Source organism: Artemia sp. Qi Xiang Cuo, chromosome 14, assembly GCF_049724085.1.
Source record: "Artemia sp. Qi Xiang Cuo chromosome 14, ASM4972408v1, whole genome shotgun sequence".
NCBI lineage: Eukaryota > Metazoa > Arthropoda > Branchiopoda > Anostraca > Artemiidae > Artemia > Artemia sp. Qi Xiang Cuo.
Genome location: NC_142807.1, coordinates 70,343,269 through 70,364,607, shown reverse-complemented (window position 1 = coordinate 70,364,607; position 21,339 = coordinate 70,343,269). Strand labels below are relative to the sequence as shown.

The 21,339-nt window shown below is 37.0% G+C and overlaps 1 protein-coding gene across 2 annotated transcripts in view; it reads left to right on the top strand.

Annotated features, from left to right (window-relative positions):
* The window catches only part of LOC148944807 (uncharacterized), a 288,793-nt gene that overhangs the window by 44,189 nt on the left and 223,265 nt on the right, over window positions 1–21,339 (top strand). The gene's annotated exons all lie outside the window — the stretch shown is intronic.

Sequence of the window (21,339 nt, the reverse complement as noted above, 5' to 3'; positions counted from 1 at the left end):
GGCAAATGTACACTCTAAACGCACACTCCCCGTACGTACTATACTCATATCCTATGTGCCAGACAAATCCAGTACAATGATACCCTGTGTTTTAGCAAACATTTCTTCGGTTATACCATTTTCAAATAGTTGCGAATCATGATCTAGGGTTTTCATGGTCAATTCATACAATGTTCTATAGGATTTATCAAAAGATAGATTGTAGAGTGGGATGCCGTTTACTTTGCACACAAGAGATGTAAGTCCAAACATCTCGAATTTATGTGGGCATCCAGTCCATGATCCTATTTCACTGGCGCTTTTTACAAATGCCAAAGCGAGTTTTGACGGTATTTTGCCATTGATAAAGGATGAATCGGTGAAGGTGCGTGACCCCATGGCAATATGACGTTGATTGGTGATTGTATGAGGAACAAGTAGTTTAATATTATTTCCATTGGCTCTCAGTTTTTCCACGGCCAAAGCAACAGAACTCATGACTAGTTGTTTGCATACATGAAGTATTGCCGAGGTGAGGGAGAAACTTACATCAGTATTAGCCGCAAGTTCGTTTCTCACTATGCAATTTGATGGAGCAAGCATCAATTTTGCATCCACTTTAATATTGGGTGGTAGCCATTGGGGTATATTAAATATTTCATGATACATTTTTCCAACTAGATGTAATTCACTAGTTGTAGCATTTTTAAGTGCATCTGTACTATCAGTATTAGTAATATATTCAAATCCAATGGAGGTGCCTCTCATTTCCTTGTATGACTTGGGTGTCATCAGCATGAATTGCATACAGCTAGTATAATTTGAGAGATTATTGCTTGTGCTCACCAGCGTGCCATTGATATAGACACTGATTTGATGAAATAGATTATGTAATATACAATTTTCATAGGATATTCCATCGGCCCGAATTGGCATTGTATTATCGGATTTCCGGACTTTCATTTGTAAATCTATAAATGTTGAAGACATGTCCATAAAGTAGTCTTCATTGGACTAAATCTGAAAGTGGATATTATTGAAGGTTGAGAATCCTTATGCGGCAGGTAGGACATCTTAGGAGAAGAAATCTAGTTTCGATCTAACAATTTTCTTCCTGGAGCTTCTTCTTCTGTTTACACTACGTGTCGGCTTTTTCCTTCTTTTCTTTGACAAGAGGGGTGATGTCTTTCGTTTCCGACCTGAGTAGAGACTGATGAGTGATGCATTGTTTCTTGACCTTTTTAAGCCTTTACCATTTTGTTTTAATTTCTCGCCAAGGGTTTGCGCACTTGACATAAGATTTTCCATAGCACTTTTTTTTAAATCCTTGCCAGAGCCCCAATCGTGTAGTGTAGAGAATGCAAAATATGTCTCAGCTGGTACAAGATATTTTCTAGCCAGTCCTAGTAAAGAGCGATAGAGCTTAGCAAACCAAATGCCAAGACCGTAGCCAGACAGTGATGAGTGACCTTTATAATAGTTCATTCCATTGCCCTGTTGTCTTTGGCCAAGAGTATTAACATAGCAGTCAATATCAGGACAAGTGAATACCACTTTTTTATTAGACATCTTATTGAACGATGGGACGAAAATGGTATGTAATCACAGCCAAACCTTTTGACATTGCTAGGAGATCACGTCATTTAGTTCGTATTGCTAACTGGCTAAGTTCCAAATGGAGAGTGTTTACGTAGATATGTTGAAGATGCTTTATTTTGCAGTGATCAATGCTCGCAATTGTTTTTTTGTTAAGAACTCTCTGGGCGGAAACATTTGAATTACTAACCCGGCATGTTTTCACAAATGAGGCGTAGAGAAATATACAAGTGTCCGTGGAGAAGGCAGGCGGGTAGTCAGCAAAAATGAAATTAGCGTTTCCCGCACGTTTACCATTGATTATATTGAGCTTAAAGCCAAGAACATCCTATAGGTTATCATTGAGAATAACCTTTTCGCTGGCAATAGGTGAACTAATGTAGATCTTACCCTCCTCCTTTGAATAGTTGAAATGAAAAGCCCCTTTTTTACGAGCAGAAATTCTTTTATTAATAGAACGACGTAAATCATTCATACAGGTGAGTTCCTCGTAGGAAAATTCAATATATGGATAATCCATCCAATTGATTTTTTGAATTTGTTCTTGATCACCTGAGGATGGTGGCGGCCAATCATAGGGTCTAATTTTTGTTTCATATTTACGATCTTTTCTCAGGATGTCATAGATATTTTTGAGAATACAGTCGACAAGAGCCACTTCATACTTTCCGTCGAATTTGATGGTGGGGGAGAGTTTCGTCAAAAAATCACTTGTCGTATTTAAGTCATTGTAGAGAGGATCAGAAACATTGGACATGAAAGTCACATAGAAATCATTGAGCATTGCTAACATCTTCAGCACTGACCCAAGAATCAAAATCTGAGTTGTATCCTAACCAACGAACTAGCAACTGTCTCTTGACCCTACGAGTACGACTCTTTAATATCTTTTCAAGTTGATAATTTTCACTAGTGTTTCTAACTTTTTGCAGTTCATGTTCGTAAAAACCACCGAGAATCTCATCAGCTTTGGTGTCTCGCAGCCGATAAGTTGTGGGCTCGGTGTTCAGGATTTTGGACACTTTAAAAAGTTCGGTGCTCCATAAATAATTCCCCTTTTCAAAAATATTGGTGGTTCTATTAATTCGAACAGTATCACCAACATTGAATTTCTTCTTCAATTTTTTTTTTTTTTTCAACAATGGAGTATTGCTTTAGCAAAGCATCAAATGTATTTTCACTGCAGTGAACATCCCGAGGGTTTGCGTTGGACAGAGATCGATGAGGTCGATTGTTGTATATCCGCATGATTTTATCTAAATCATGAAAAAAAGCAGATGTATTTTTCAGGGTACAATGTCTTGAAATTAACAGACAAATCGTTCTTATTAATCGTTCAGCCAATGCAGCCTTTATCGGGCTGTGACTATGATAAAGTGTTGTATTATATTTCAATAGAACCTTTTGCACATGGGGATTAACAAATTCACTGCCACGATCCGATTGCAGTTTTCTATGCGAATCCTGTTCAAGAATACTTTCAATGGCCTGATGAACTTCAATACCTTTCTTTGACCGTAATGGAATGGTATAGGCATAGCGACTAAAGACATTGATTGCCACCAGGATACATTTATAGGGTGAATTGTGACGCCGTTCAACTGCATCTCAAGTTGAAAGATCCGTTTGCATTATATGCAGAGGGAAAAAGGCTTTAGTTTTTTGATGTTGTTTACCACGAAGTCTGTTATTCTAAAGCAGTGTGCAGGTCGACTCACTTTACATTTAATATCCCGTCTTTTTTAACTTAGTATTAGGAGCCGCTTTAGAAAGCATTTTGGTTGAACTTAGACTTCTTACTTCACTAATATATTTATATACACCTTCCAGAACTTTATCCATTTTGAACGTAAACACGTAGTGTAATGTCCACTCCCCTTTTGCACATTGGAGGGTGAATCAATTCGTCTTCGCTTTTGTCTAGCAGTAACAGGTTTTATAAAATCATTGCTGCTGCTGCTAGCATTTTCAAATATTGAATCTTCTTCTTTTTTAAATGGTGGTGTTGGCGTTGTTGGAGGACTATATTTTCTTAGTTTCTTTAAAATTTGCTTATTTCCAATAAGACTTTTGGGAAAGTTTGATACATTTAGAAAGGTGTATAGATAATTGTCAAAGGATAAAAGTCCTTTACGATTCGTCACCATATCACAAATTAAATCAACTAGATTATAACTATTTCCCTGAATTATAATTCGTTTCCCTGTGCTGTCGACTTGAACTTGATCAGCAGTTTCCAACATGAGATATGATAATACTCTTTTACTCTGTTCTCGATAGGTCAGTGGCAATAGGTTTCCAATTTTCGATAAAATTGAATTCAATTCCTTCTCCTTTGATTGCACTGCTGCTGCAGAATCTTGAGGAGACGCTTCCTGTTTAGAGGAATCAGTGACAGTGGCGTCGGCGGTGGGTCTCTCAGGATAAAGTTTATGTTTGTTCACACATCGCAATACATCTTGAAGTAAGAGCAGTTTTTTGTCATCGGTAATATTCTCATCATTAGTGAATTTGCTTAGACTGTCTTCAAAATATTCAATAGGCGAGAGGACAAGTTCAAATGGTGTCAATTTATAGGGTTTAGCCATTCTCTCACTAGAAAAACCTGTTTAGAAGTCCTGCAATTATTGGTAGTAAAAGTGTGGAAAAACTACCGCCCGCTTGAAGGAGACGTGTTCCTCTTAAATTTGTACCTTGTTTTTACAAGCCAAGGCACGTACAGTGGAACGATGTTACTTTGTCTGTTGTCTAACACCTTCTGGCAGTTGAACATTACCCTCAGTTAAATTTAAACAAAGTTCATATCTTAGGTTAATGAAATCATTGTCGGCACTATGTCAGAGTAGAGCTATCCTGAGTGGAGGTTTAGATGTGCCTAAAATGGAAAAATATTCCGTTGTTCGTGTAATTTCTTCAGTGTCATAACGCCAACTAATAGTCTTTTCTACTGTTTACCGGAAGATATACTGTAATTTCATTGTCGAAAATGTCGGTGACTACACGTAGATCCCCGGGTATGCTCTGATTAAGATCGAACAAAATGTAACCATCAGGATTATTATTCATTTGAGTGTACGCTGACGGCAGATAGTTAGGAATACTGGGATATATCTGTTTATTTAGAGTTATTAGGGAGCTAGAATCACGAACAACTCAATAGAAAGTATAAACTGTGCCATTCACAGCAAAGTTTCGCATACATTTGTTCTGATAAAGTAGATTGTATTGAACTAGGGCTATGGAAATGTTTTCATGGTGGGAGCGAACGGTGAACAGCTGTAACATTTCCTGTCAGAACTGTTCAATGGATTCAGCCAAATCATCAATAATCAGTCACGAGTTCGATTCAATACTATTGAAAACATCAAGTCCCCGTATGAATTGTATTGGTATGGTTGTGGCAATAGCTTTTATTTTATCGTAGGACTCCTGCCAAATACTATAGCAATAGTAGATTTTCTTTGGTTTTCCATAAACATTTTCTGACAATTTTGAATTATTTTAGTTAAAAGTGTTGTTTTCCCCGACATTGAGGGCCCACACAGAAATGATCTGAAGGGTGTTTTAAATTGATACATGCTGCTGCTGTTGTTGACAACAGTCGGACTACAACTAACTGTAAATCATACGTGTCCAATGAATAAGTAGTAGTAATAATTTCCCCATAGATCTACTACGTTAACAAGAGCAACAACAAAAACAATATTTCATGGTCATTTATTTGCAACATGAAAACTCTATTTGTTCAACATGAACAACATCGATAAAAATAACACTTGTTCAACAAGAACAACCAAAAAAAAAACAGTGACACTTATTTGCAACATGAAAACTCTATTTGTTCAACATGAACAATGATAAAAATTACACTTTATGTACAACATTTATAAAAAAAAACACTTTTTGTCCATCAACATGAAGAGCAAGAACAACAACACTTATTGTCTTAAAAACACTTTTTTTGTTCACCATCACTTTATGTACATTAGTAGAGTAGCACACTTTTCTGTACAACAACAAAAAGACACATGAAAAAACAATAAAAAAACACTTGGAACAAGAACTAGCACAGTTGAACATTATGAATTTAAAAGTGGGGTCCCCCCCCAGGGCCGCGGGGCCGAAGGCCAGCTGAGGACGGGCCCCCCCCCCCCCGGGGGCCCTAGGGCCAAAGGCCGGCTGTGGATGGGACTCCCCCCCCCCCCCCGGGGTCGCAGGGTCGAAGGCCGGCTGCGGGAAGGACTCCCCACCCCCTGGGGCCGGCCGCAGGAAGGGTCCCCCCGGGAGCCGCGATGGAAAAAACTGTACAATAGTTGTCGCCACTGCTACTGCTGCTGCTACAGGTTAGGTTGGGTCAGTGGTTAAGGTGGTTAGTTTAGGTTAGTTAATTTATAAACGGGTTAGAGCATTTAATGTATGAAAGGTTGGTGGTGGTGGTTAGTGGTTGGGTTAGATTAGTTGGTTAGGTTAATTTATCCAGACCAAGTTGATTGCGATAGTCTATGCATTCAACTCGGTCTGAAATAAGGTAGTGGCCATGAGGCAAGACACTCACACCATTCTCGAGCATATAGACTTTGTCGGATATACACGACATTACATTTTTTTCCACTCTTACAGTATAATTTCTATACTGTAGAGAGCGAATTGCAAGCACTTGTGCTCTCGGCACTAGGCTACTTTCTACACGGTCTCTGTACACGCTCATGTTGAAATTGCTCTTTACAAAATGTGTAGGCACCCCTTTACGCGCCTGCTTTTCATCCCCATTGTGTGTTTCAACGCAATAAACTTTAGGACCCGGGAACACCCCCCTGGATATCAAATCACTCCCCGTCTCTGATTTTAACATTAATAGTTGGTTGGGGCTTGAGGTTTCACCAACTCGGGGTAGAGGGACGGATTCCAGTTGGTGAAATCCATCCGCGAGCTGATGTGTTCCCCCTTTTCTAGATCACCCAATAAATCCTCGGTTTTTACCTTTAGCAGCAGAGAATCTGTATCCCCACAGTAAACTTGAACCTCCCCCTCCCGTGGCGTTTGGACCTTGCACAAATTGTAAAAAAACGACAACATGAGCTTTTTGGAAATTTCTAGTACTGAACTACCTCCGGCTATATTCTTGTTCAGTACCACATTTCGCTTTTTCCTGTGTAGAAGAACCATGCCAGTCTCTATGCTCGTGAACGATGTAAAATTGGGATCGGCAATAATTCGTGCACACTCTAGAGGGTCAGTCACGACGTCGCAGTGAGATCTGTTATGTACGCTTTCACACATTTTGCCATACGCTGAATTTAGAATGAGTTTGTACATTTTCTTCTCTACTTTTGAGTTTTCCCAAGAGTGTTTATCGACAAAAGTGGCGATAAATGTTTTCAAATGTGCTTTCTGATTGAACTGTAGGACTATATTTAATCTGGTGATCGTTAAACCATTTTTCGCCACCCAAGGCAAAAACACATGGTGAATAACGATGTTATCCTTAGGGTCCAAATCAGCAATCAGTTTTTGCTTAGAAAGAGTCCAGTGCAGCCTCAAATCGTCGACCAGTGATTAATGTTTGGGGCTCAATTAGCTGTTGCTCACTGGTCAATTGATCCTGGAAAAAAAGAAATCTGGGTTTGAGTTGTGAAACAGCAGAGGACCGTTCTTGTGATTTTCTTATAACCCATCTTGTGGCCTCTTATCCTTAACTATGGTAATGTTGGGGAACTCACAAGGATTCTCAGGCCATTGATAGTTACCACATGGCAAAGAGTAGTGAGACATTGCCGAGGGGTACAATGAGTTCATGTCCAAGAACACTGCATTTGACTTTGCACCGGTGTTTTGTACGCTCGGATCGGTTGACAAGACGCGGTCCCCATGAAAAACATACCCTCCCCTCATTGAACGCTCTACAAAAAGGTGCTGATCTACATTGGTGATTAGGCCTAATTACTCCCTACTAGTTTTTAAAATCAAATCCATCACCAAATTAGGTGTGGAAAAATATTAACCTATATCTAGCCCGAACTGTGAATAGATTTGGTCTGTGTTCTTGCATTCTATATCCAACTGAGTTAAAACGTCAATTGCCAAGTACAGTCTACAATAATCCCACCCATTTTTACAATTCCCCTTAGCCCACACTTTCTTGAGAAAACTCATAAGCCCTGGATGTGCATTAACTACTGGTCAGTGAATTGCAAAAAGCTTCAATTGGAGGTAGCTTCACCTCGCTTAAGTGAGCATCAGAACAGCAATAGTCATATGCGTATACACTTCTTCAGGTCAATAGGTCATACCTTTCACTGTCTGGACAGTGCTGTTTAAGCAAGGGAAAGCTATAAAAATTGTCGCTTTTCTGCACTTGAATCAATTGACTCAATGCCTTGGGAAAAAACTAAAGGAATCTAAAAACCTGATTTTATTCCAACACGTATGCCCATTATTTACTACCGGCTATTTCAGCTCGAGAAGCAACAGCTTCTCGGCCGCTTTGGGAATCATATTGTAGGAAAATGAATTATTTACCCATGGACTGTCTACTCCCCCTTCCTCCCTGTGCATACGTCCCAGCGCCGGTAAAATAAATTTTAAATCATAATTTGCATTGTGAATAAAAACTGGGATAAAAAACTGCTGGCTAACATTTAAGTTACACGATTGATGCGCAACCCCTCTAAAATTACTACCCTATTTCCAGCCACAAGTGATTATGGTCTCTGACTTTCCCCCTCCCCCCTCTTTTCCTTTTAGTCCCTTTATCCCCCTCTACAAACTCCCCCTTACAAACCCAGCATATTTTTTGATTTTTAATCGCGAGACGATCCTCTGCAGACAACACCATAGGATAATGCGTATTTCTCAAACAAGAAATAGTGCCATTAGCTGTGCCAATTAATTTAGTCAGTGCCTTGATCATGCACTCTCTCTCATCCAATGTTTCTACTATTTCTAACAACCGCATGGTGTTAGAACTCTCTCATTGCGCATGGGCATAGGACACTGCAATAGCTTGGTGTTCTTTGATTTGGTTTGGAAATCGAGGATCGTTCAGCTCCACCAACTTAGCTTCACAATCTAAAGATATTTTGTTGCACTGGAGGAGGGTGATTTGGAAATTTTTAAAACGTAAAATGGCGCTATCCCCTGAAACCGTTTCCACTGTCTGTTAGCCATGCCGTCTACAGTGCTTCATATGATCCCGTAGTTTTATATCGCGACGGAATTGTGAATGGCATGTTGGACAGTAGAAACGTACCCCTAGATCCCTACCACCCCCCAGAACCCTACTAATGTTTGTGATTGGATCAAAATGGCAAATTGAGTTGGCCAGGTCACTAGATGGTGATGTATACGACAATCAACTCAAGCGTTTTGCCAATTCATTCTATAGATCCCTGCCATCGAATACCACCCCCTTCTTTTTTAAACAAGCACAATATTCAAATTCGGGTTTATACTGAGTCACGATAATTCAGATATATAAATGAGCAGTGGACCATTCAAACTTATCAATATATATTAGGGTCAATGTGTCTTACTTCTATAAGGACGAGAACTCTATAATGGGAATATTGGACCCTTCCTTTACATGTACAACCCAATCGTCTAAATTCGTCTTGGTAGCGTCACGTGCTAGAAGCTCGAATGCTGATATGAGGAAAGCGTGCTTGAAACATTTTTGACCTGTTTCAAAACAGATCTTCTGGACACCTTAACAACCTTCTAGATCTTGATTTTAATTTAAAACTATTGACCTTCCAGCCCCCCCTCTTAAAATAAAATCTCTTAAATTTACAGATATACACACTTAAATTTTCAACATAAAGAACTACAGAGCCGCTCCCATTTTAGTTAAAGATATCGAGATGCGCAATAATATGACCTATCCATATGCTAAAAACATTCTCAAAATTTTCTAATTTCAGATAGATCAAACGCATCTCGGAGTGTACATAATGATAGTAAACTTCACTTTTCCCCTCATTTAAATAGAACACCTTTAAAACAATTGAAACCTTAATTGAATCCCTCCCCCTCCTCATAATTGAATTTGGTTCTCCAGCAGTGCACGAATTTTATCTACATAGTCATGCACAATTTCTACGGGGTCAAACACAAAATTTCCCCCCATAAGTGAATTAAATGGATCCCCAAAAGTTGCAGTGTAGACAACTATTGCATTTAAAATTGTATTAGATAATTGAAATTCAGGAAAAGTCGTAAATTGGTTATTATATCCCTCCCCCTCTTGTATATTATCAACAACCCCTCCCCCTCCCCCACATTGTTTAATATTTGGGGTATGGGAATCCACTTCAGTTGTTTGAAGTGGAAGTAGGTTATCAGTAAGAGGAGGGTTCCCAGTTAATTCATTTGTAAAATCATTTAAAAGTTGTAGTGTGTTTGGACTCAGCAAAGGTAAGTCCCCCTGCTCAACTGCACTATAATCTACATTCAAAAATTTTTCTATAAACTCATCAATATAATCTGGAATTTCCAGTGAATTACCACTTCATAGTGAATTGCTGTGGAAGTCCATCGATGCGTCCTTTCCTTCTCCAACTGATGAGGACGGTGACAAGGAATAAGGTACCAATGCAACCTATAAATGAAAAATAGCTTATTTTCAAAGGGTTCAAATCACCTCTACTTTTTTTAAATTGAATTATTATTTAAAATACGCTTTATAGCATTTAATTCCCTACTCTATCGATATTCTGAAAGTTCCAGCTTAATACATTTTAAAAATGACAGAATGCAATTTGATTTTGTTCAAACAATTCCACCCCTCAATTTCCACTATTTAATGCCCCCCTCCGAGCGGCCCCTCGGGCCACCGCGGCGCTTCCCGCGGCGCTTCCCCGGCCCGTGGCGCTTCCCTGGCCCACCGGCGCTCCCCGGGCTCCCGGCTCCCGGCCGTTTACATATTGTCCTAAAAAAAATATTGTTAGACCATAATTTTGGAAATAAGTCTTTTCTCTAAGTACCTACAGGTTGTGAAATCATTATCTTAATTATTGTAAGCCGCGTCTGTTCTGTCCAAATATATTCAGGGAAATACAATTGAAGTGGAACCGTTAACTCTTATTGAATGTCTCCCCAAAATCTTGGCCAGTTGTAGGGTTCAAAGCTGTCAACAATATTACACAAAATAGAATCCCATATGTGCAAAGATAATAAATGGTGTAATCTATGTCCTTTAAATTAATTGGGGGGTAAACATCTTTTACAATATCTGAGACACACTTTTACAGCGTTGAAAAAAAAGATAAAAAAAAGTCATAAAAGATGGTAGAAACGGTTGAAACTAGTTAGCTTTTGAAAAACTACGGACTTGACTTGATAGGCACTGTTTCTTTACGATAGAGAATTGTGTTTAAATAAAAGCAGTTTATAACGTAAAGAATTTTCTATGAGGAAATTATGTCCAGGATATAGTGTCCCTTTTCGGCTTCACTACGAGAATTCAGCTCGCTGAATGTATACGATAATTGACCTGATTTAAAAGGGGGAACAATGTCCTTTAATATCTCTGATGAAATGAAAGGTTTACTTCTAGGCCCCCCTTAAAACTATAATATTCTAGTGAAAAATAGCATTTTGAGTTTCAAATGGTGAGATAGCAGTAAACTAGAAATTAGCTAACAATATTATTATAAGGTTGAAAATAGCGAAGATGCCTACAGTGGGGGAACAGAGAAAATTGGAAAGATTAGAAAAAGAGAGTGGTTTTCTTTGACATAAGCAAAAAAAATTACATTATATTTAGATATCTCTGAGGGAGGGGGGAGCAGAGAAATTTAAAACAAGGGCTATGGGATTATAGAGAAAATAACATTTTTAATATCTGACACACTTTTAGACTGTTGAAAAATGGCGAAAAGAAAGGACTAAAAAAACATTGGAAGAAATAGATATATATATTTATATAACTAGAGGTAAAAATGCTCACATTTTTATATCCAGGCTGCACTTGGGTGCCAGATGGTCCAGGCAACGCATGTTGGAGGGCAACCTCATGATCTTGTATAGGCGGGGCAGCTCCTGAGACCCTCGACAATGTATGATTAGGGGGTGACGGGCCGGCTATTTCATGATCCTGCGTAGCTTTGGCATTGTAGTTATCCGCCCGCTCTCTCTTTAACTTTCTGCCAGGCTGCATTGGGGCTGCCTCGTCCTCTCTTGCTCTCTTCAATGGAGGGGGGACACTACATTCTTCACAATTGGCCTTAAAAAAGAAGAAAAAATTTAGTATGGAAAATAATTTCCCCCTTTTTTTTAAAGAAGTAAAATTAGTATCCCCACCCCCACTAACCAGAATTTTGTCTAGAACGCATTTATCACTAAGAAAGCCCCCTACGCCAAAAGCAAAGCAAAAGGTAAAATTTGCGAGAAATGCCCCTATTTTTACCTTGCTGAGAAAATTTGTTAAATGTTTCCCGTCTATAGGTTTTTAAAATAGAAAAATGATTGTTAGCCTAGCAGCTTATAGGCCTAAATTACAATCTTGGATGTAAATGGTATCTGCACTACACATAATAAAGCTATCTTTTTTCCATAGAAACCCTCGGCCCTCTTACTGCCCTAATGCAAAGAAACAGTTTTGTTTTTTCACATTACAATGATGATTATAGAATTTAGGCATGTCCCCCTCCCCCATGTCAGCTACATCCAAAATATATTTTTAGACTTAAAGTATAAAATAACTCGTTTCACTCCTACAAATAGCGATTGGGTAGGCCTGCGCCTAATTATTTCACTTTTCTGAAAACCCGTTTTAATTTGATGGAGAAAAACAATCCCCAACCCCCCCCCCCTTTTCAGAAATGTCATAAAAATATTGTTAGCAATTATTTTTGGACAATAACTTGTTTCGCTCTTACATAGAATATAGAATTCCAATGTCCTAAATATCTATCGCTAATTTTGCAAACAAAATTAGTTCTCCGCTCTTTTCAGATAAACACAGAATTACGTAAAATGTATTGAAAACCTAGATTGCCTAAAACCAGCTAATGTAAACAAAACAGGAAAAGCTGTGACAAGACTATTTATAAGCTTGCGCGGAGCTTTATGTCAAAACAGAGCGACAAAATGTCTAAGAATTGACAGAAGTCAGTTACAGAAAAGATTACAATACAGAAAGGCAAGAATTTTATCGAAAAAAGAGAAATATTTCAATTGCGAGAATTATGCTTGTAAAAACAGTGGAGGCTTTTGAGGGGGGTTAGGATTATGTAGTAAAAAGAACATATTTTATGTTTTCTAGCGAGTAAAAAGATAGCATAGTGGAGGAGTTTGTACTGGAGTGGGAGGGAGGACTTACCTAAATATACTGGAGGGTGACCATTTATTTTGAAAATAAAAAATGAAAATGTGCTCACATTGCTAATTGTGGCTGCCAAGGCTTCAAGCTCATCAATTAGGTCAGTTGTTCTATCCATTGTGTCACAATACTTTCTGATAATTTAATCACAACGCATTTCCGTTATATGCGAAATCTCAAGGGCGAATTGCGATGTAATGGGGAAAACCATATGTAAGCGAACCTCTGATTGGTCTAGAAAGGAGATGTAACCAGCCCTCTCATTGGTCTAGAAGGAAACACGTGATCCTGTTTCCTATTCCTGGATTATAATATTCGCCCCAAGCGTGCACTTGGCCAAATAACAACAACAAATAACTCGACCTAGGACATTTGGTCATTGACCCACTTCGATTATGTAATCTTTTTCCTTGGGGATTCCATGCCCATATTTGGTGTGGGCGTGGGACTGACATTACCACGTGTTCTCCCTAGGGACTCTATGCCCATATATGGTGTTCTGATCGGACTGGCACCCCCTTTTCTACTGTTATATGGTTTAAAAGAATTTTAGGGCCTGTTGAAAAGCGGTTATTTTTAAATTTTACTCTTCGTATTCGGAAGAAATAAAAAGTTTGAATTGAATTGAAAATGTTGATCGGAAATGTTTGGGGAAATGATGGCCGTGGGGGGATTCTCCCTCTGATTACTTTCGACTATTAAAAAGGGCAATAGGCCTCTGAATTTCCAATCAAATGAGCCCTTTTTGAAGCTTTTACGACAACGATTTCTGTAAAAACTTATATGCCCCCAGGATATAACTTACAACCCTAGCCCTGAGTGCTGTGGGGGAGGTTCTCATACTCAAAGACATAAATTCTGGGCCCCTAAACTACGTTCAACAAAATGGCTGTACCAGAATGTTGATCAGAAGTGTTTGGGGAAATGATGGGCATGAGGGGGCATTCGCCCTCCGATCGCTTTTGACTATTAATAAGGGCACTATCCCTCTCAAATCCAAATTGAATGAGCCCTTTTTAAAGTTTCTACGACAACACTTTCTGTAAAAACCTTATATGCCACCAAGGCAAAACTTACAACCTTTGCCCTGGGGGCTATGGGGGGTTTGTCTTCCTCAAAGATATAATTTCCGGGCCTTTCAACCAAGTTGAACAGAATGGCTGTCTCAAAATTTTGATTGTATGTGTTTTGGGAAGTGATGGGCATGAGAGGGGGGCTATTTGGCCTCCTATCGCTTTCAACCATTAAAAAGGGCACTATCCCTTTCAATTTCCAATATAATGAGCTTTTTTTGAAGTTTCTACGACATCAATTTGTATAAAAAACCTTATATGCCCCCAGGGCATAACTTACAACCCTTGCCCTGAGGGCTTGGGGGGGAAGCCATCTTCAAAGACCTACTTTCCAGAACATTCAACTACGTTGAACAAAATAGCCATCTCATAATTTGGATTGGATGTGTTTAGGAAATGGTAGACGGGAGAGGGGGGTTAGTTGCCCTCCAATAGCTTTCAACTATTAAAACGGGCACTAGCTCTCTCAATTTCCAATTGACTGAGCCCTTTTTGAAGCTTTTATGACAGCACTTTCTATGAAAACCTTATATGCCCCAAGGGCATGACTTAAAACCCTTGTCCTTAGTGCTACTGAGGTGTATGGTTCTCATCCTCAAAGACATAATTTCCAGACCTTTCAACTACGCTGAACAAAATGGAAGCATCAAACTGTTGATTGGAAGTGATTAGGGAAATGATGGGCCGGTGAGGGGGGGGGGGAGGATTCTCCCTCCGACTACTTTCGACTATTAAAAAGGGCAATAGCCCTCTCAATTTCCAATCGAATGAGCCCTTTTTTGAATTTTTTACGACAACGTTTTCTGCAAAAACTTGTGTGGCCCCAGGTCATAAATTACAATCTTAGCCCTGCGGGGTGTGGGGGGGGGTTCATACTCAAAGACCTAATTTCAGGACCCTTCAACTACGTTCAACAAAATAGCTGTATCAAAATGTTGATCTTAAGTGTTTGGGGAAATGATGGGCGTGGGGGAGGGACGGATATTCACCCTCCGATACCTTTTAACTATTAATAAGGGCACCAGCCCTTTCAATTTCCAATTCAATTATGCCTTTTTGAAGTTTCTACGACAACACTTTCTATAAAAACCTTATATACTCTCAGGCCATAACTTACATCCTTTGCCCTGAGGGTTGTGGGGGTTTGTCATTCTCAAAGACATAATTTCCGGATCTATCACCAACGTTGAACAAAATGGCTTTCCCAAAATTTTGATTCGATGTGTTTGGGGAAATTTTGGGCTTGAGAGGGGTGTTAATTGCCCTTCAATCACTTTCGACCATTAAAAAGGGCATAAGCCATTTCAATTTCAAATAGAATGAACCCTTTTGAAGTTTCTACAAGAACGCTATTTATAAAATCCTTATATGCCCCCAGGGTATAAATTACAACCCTTGCCCTGAGGGATGGGGGAGGGGAGGCTATCATCCTCAAAGAACTACTTTCCAGAACTTTCAACTAAGTTGACCAAAATGGCTATCTCAACATTTTGATTTGATGTTTTTAGGAAAATGACGGGCGTGAGCTGGGTGTTAATTGTCCTCCAATCACTTTCGACTATTAAAAAGGGCACAAGCCCTTCCAATTTCCAATCAAATGAGCCATTTTGAAAGTTTCTACGACAACTCCTTCGATACGAAGTGACCTGGTCTAAAAACAAAAACAAAATAAAAAGTAATACATTTTGTCAACATGGTTCTTTACTTATGATTATGCCTATGATTATGTTTTATTAGTTACAAAAAGCATATATATAGGCTACAGCAATTTTCTTTCATTTGAGCTCTTTTTTTATTCAAAAATAGACTATAGGCCAATATTGAAAATATCAGCCTAATCCTTTTCTAATGTATTTTTTAAATTCTTCTTCTTTTGTTTCTTTTATCCAGCGGTATTTGGTCCTCCTTTCCTCGTTTCCTCTTCTTTTTCGTTTTCTTGATGATTGGTTAGTGATACTTCATTTAGTGAATAGAACCAAACCGGTTATTGTTTACTTTTCGTACTCCTGAAAATAAAATAAAAATTAATCCTGTTTCTTTTTATTCATCTAGGATTCCTTGTTTGTGTGTAATCTATTTCACCCTTATTTCACTATTATTTCCTTCACTTTACTACTTATCTATCAAATGAAACTCAGAGAGGAAAGAAAATAACAAAATGAAAAATAAAATAAAAAAAGGTAAAAAAAACGAGGATTTGTCAGCCAGTGGCGAACCATGAAGAAGAAGAAATAAGCAAATATTTCGACAAGGACCTCCGCCGAGTCGTCCTCAGTGCTAAGCAAAAATAAAAAAATGAAAAAAAAGAAACCAACGAAAATCGAACATTTCGAAGTTTACTTGACAACGACAGAACAAAAACTAAATAAGAACCAAGTTGGAATCAATGAAAAAGAAATCTACCAAGATGATTGAGCAATAATCCTTTCTTTGCTATTCCAACCTGGTTCTTATTTAGTTTCTGTTCTGTCGTTGTCAAGTAAACTTCGAAAGGTTCGATTTTCGTTGGTTTCTTTTTTTTCTTTCTTTTTTGTTTAGCACTGAGGATGACTCGGTGGATGTCGTTGTCGAAATATTTGCTTATTTATTCTTCCTGACGGTTCGCCAATGGCTGACAGAATCCTCGTTTTTTCACCATTTTTTATTTTATTTTTAATTTTGTTATTTTCTTTACTCTCTGAGTTTCATTTGTCATGTATAGCCAGTTTGGTCTTAGAATATATTTAATTTATCTATCTTACCTATTAATCAATATTCCATAGCTTTCCAATTTTCTGTTTCCTCACATAGATACTTTTTTTCTCTCCTAGTACATTTTATCTACCTTTTTCCTATAAACTATTTTTCTTTAACAATTTCCCCATTCATACGGTTCTCCATCTATTAATTTATCATACAACTATTTTAAAATTCTCATTATAGCTACCCACGGCGACAAGAGGCTGCTCCTATTCATTAGGCCTATAACATATAACATTAAAATACAAATTTACAATGCATATAAATATTTGTACTTTAAAATACTTTCACTTTTCTTAAAACACTTTAAAACACTTTTCACTGCATTTACATAAATACAAAATTTAAAAACATAACACTATTTTTTTTAATAAATCATATTTCAACACATTCTACTCTCGCTGGGACTTCCGTTATTGGGTAGCTTCAACAATCCTAAAAAAACCCAAAAACCAAATATTTCACAATCCAGGCAAATCGTATCTCCCTCAACATATAAAATAAATTCCACTAATTTAAAATAAATTTCGAACATTAATTAAAAAATGACTTCAAATCTAAACTCTGTAATCTAAAGATTCATACAAAATCCTATTTCAATTCTACATTTCCTAAAACATATTCACTCTTAAATCCCAAATAAAAATTTTAATCAAAAATTGAAATCTAAATTCAAACACTTCATTAAAAGGTCGAAATATTTAATCTAAGTTTTACATTTATTCCAAAGATATATATTCCGTCTTTTTTTTAAAACCAAAATTAAAAACTCACTTTTCTAATCTTCTACCTAAATCCTTACCACAAAATAAAAAAATAAAAATCACATAAATTTAAAGCCTCAGTCCTTTAAACCTTAAACTTTTTCTCATCTCTCCTTTTGTTCCGTTTTAACAAAACATCCTTACCCACCAAGGCAAAATCACTATTTCCTTCTACTTTAGACCAAAAACTTCCTCAATTTTTTTACACTTCATAATCCTTATCCTTTTCCATTCTGTTTCCAAACGATTTATTACATCATATTGTTTTTTCTGCTTTTCTTTTAGCTCCCACGCCTTATAACAAAAATGTGATATTATGTACACTATTGTCCTCATATAGGCCTCATCATCTACTTTTACGTACAAAGCTCTCTCTAAATTAAATTCATCTTTTTTTTTTACCTGTAACACTTAGTAATAACTTCCTCAGTCCCGCTATATTTGTTTCTTGTTTTTCACAATCAAACATTACGTTACATTTTGTTCCTAGTTTTTTCTCGCATAGTTTATTTAGTCATTACTACCACTCATATCATCTTTACTTTCAACTCTTCCGTGGTTACCAAATTATGCATAAAGAAAAACATATGTTCTTTAACTTTTGGTGGTAGCAGGCAATTTTTTAGTAGCATAAAAGTTTTGTCCACCCCTTCTTCACTATAACTACCGTTTTCAATCATCTTTAGTGGAGCATACTGTTGTTTTCTTTCATAATATTCCTTAAGTCCTTCTTTAAAAATTTTTTCTATTTATATCAAGCGACATTCCTGATTTTTCTATTTCATAAATTTCTTTGAATGCTTTATTATATTTCGGTTGATGTTTCTTTTCTTTTCTTTTCCATTTTTCATACCAAGCTCTTGTAGGTGATTCTTTTTTCCTTATCATTTGTTCTAACATTGTCCTAATGAAAAGTTGTTTCATCTTATATTCCACATGCATGACCTGAAGACCTCAATGATTTCTATGTATGAACATATTTTTGTTTTTAATTTAGGTGGAAATTTTTTGTTCCGTATGTACTGGTAAATTGCACTAAAAATTTGCTTTAGATGTGTCTTTTTGGGCTGTGAAACAAAGGACAGATACCATAAAATTATGCAAGCATAAGTATTTACATACTGGGCTTTTTGGTGAGCCGTCAGAGCTCTTCCATATCCTTGTCTAAGAGCATTTTTGAAATTCGATATCGTATTTATCCAGTTTTCACTTTCCGTTCGGTTACAACCTCATTGAAAAAATATACCCAGTGTTTCATTTTTCTCCTTTCTTGGTATTCCCTCACACACCTAATCTATTTCGTTTCCCAATGATAGTATTTCACACTCAAACAAATAAGTAGAACAACAGGGAAATTTTTATACAAGACAGTGGAACGCAACTTTAAATGAATATTTCGACCCTATATCCATGGGCCGTCCTCAGCAAAACAGACAAAGAGAATAAAAACACTATAAAAAAAACTTACATTAAAATTCAATCATTAAAACTGTTTAAAAAAAGTTTTAAAAAGCCCTAATATCATTACTTCAAGGAAGTTCAACCAGGTTGAACTTCCTGGTTGTTCCTTGAGTCCTGGTTGAACTTCCTTGAAGTAATGATATTAGGGCTGTTTTGAAACTTTTTTTAAACAGTTTTAATGATTGAATTTTAATGTAAGTTTCTTTTATAGTGTTTTTATTCTCTTCGTCTGTTTTGCTGAGGACGGCCCTTGGATATAGGGTCGAAAAATTCATTTAAAGTTGCGTTCCACTGTCTTGTATAAAAATTTACCTTTTGTTCTACTTATTTGTTTATGATGGAAAGGCAGTGTGGTCTTCTTCACTATTTGCATTCCACACTTATTTCTATTGAGCTGTAGCTTGAAGATGTCATAATATCCATCTATAGCCTGAACGACAACTTTGAAATCATCATCAGTTTCTGTGTACGTTTTCAGATTATCCACAAAACTGTACATCTTCATCGCCACATCTACTATTATAGTGCCATTTATTTCCTTTTCTAGATATTTTAGTAACGGGTCAAAATACAGTTCAAACAGTGAAAGACTCAGTGGACATCTTTGTCACAACCAAGTTTTGGCTTCAAATTCTCCGGTAACATCGTTATTCACACAAATTACTTTTACTATTTTTTCAATTATGCTATTTATCCATTTTATGAATGTCTCCTGGAAATCGCTGTAATTCATGATCCATTCTAGAATTTTTTTCTTATTTTATCGAAGCCCTTTTTAATATCATAATTCGTTATCCTGTACTTTATTTTCTTTCTTTCCCGACTTCCTGCATGTATTATTAAATTTATTATATTACCCAACACATCTGCTGTTTTCTGGTTTTCTAGTCTTCCTCTTTGGTTTACACTTATTATAGATCGTAGCACCTTTTTTAGACGATTTGTTAAACTTTAGACATAATTCTGTGGTCACAATCTGTAATATTAACTAGCCTCCAGTTGTTGAGGTCTTCAAGACTACCTTTTTAGGTATTAATTTTATCATCCCTAAACACTGTGTCTTGATATCATCGTTATTTAGTGATTCATTAAAAATATTCGTAAGGGATTCCGTCAAGTCATGGTGTTTTATTGTTAGGTGTCTCCAGTATAGCTCTCTTTATTACTTCTTTTGTTGATTTACCCGTTGGTGTATCATTTTCTTCCTCTGTCACTTGATTACATTCACTCTTCCGGAAAAATTCGTCCACTCTCCCTTTTTCTTGTTCTGTCTCTCTTTTAAATACATTCTTGCAGAAGGATTTCACTTCTTCCAGGATATCTTCCATTTCCTCAGTTATTTCCCCATTTTTATTTTTAACTCTTTTAAGATTAGTATCTTTTGCTGCCTTTTTCTCTTTGCAAATAAGTGTTTTTGTTAGTTGTTCATTCCTTATCTGGTGCTCACACTTCGCTCTTATCCTATAGGCTTCTGCTTTCTTTTGTTCTATTTCTCTTATCTCTAGTAGAGTCTCGCAATATTCCTTATTCAAATTTTTCCTCCATTTCTCTCTCTTATTAGTTCATAAGCTATTCTATAAAGAAATGTCAGATACTCGTACTCAGTTTTTGATAATACTTTTGACATTGTCTTTACCTCCTGCGTAATTCTGGACTTCATCGTATGTTTCAAGTATTCGGGTATCTTTTTCGCAACTTGGTGTCTTTTTCTTTCATCGATTTCAATATCTTTCCTATCTTTGTCTTACATTCATCACTACTTAGGACTGCAGTATTCATTATCCATGTGATTTTTTCTTCTTCCTTTTATTCTTCCATTTTTTTCATTTTTGTGTGTCACTAACACTGCGTTGTGGTACGTGAAAGACACTATCCTGTGTTCTCTGTTTACCACACTTTGTATCATTACTTTTGATGCATAAACTCTGTCAAATCTTGCTCCATCTCCGTATTTTCCTACCCAGTTGATTCTTTTAAACTATTATCTTCTTAGGTTATTCCAGACATCTACCAGTTCCAGTCCATTTATTAGCTCAACCAATGCTCTGCAAATATTCTCTTCTCGGGCTATGGCATCTTTCTTACTTGTTACACAGTTAAAATCTCCAAGTAATGTTAATTCATCAGTATTTTTTGGGGATAACTGCTGCAATATCTTGCTGAAAAAATTGCTCTCTGTTTTTCTTATTTTGGGATCCGAATGGCGCGTAAAAAATTAGATATGTTTTTCCATTTATCACGCAACTGATAATTCTTCCTTCTTCATCGATTCGAACATTTTCTGGCTCAAACTGAGGTTTATATACCACTGCTACACTATCGCCGCCATTATAAGTGTTTGTTATGTATTTGTATTCGGGTTCTACGCCTTTTAAATTATCAGTATCACTTTCCTGTATAAAGCTAA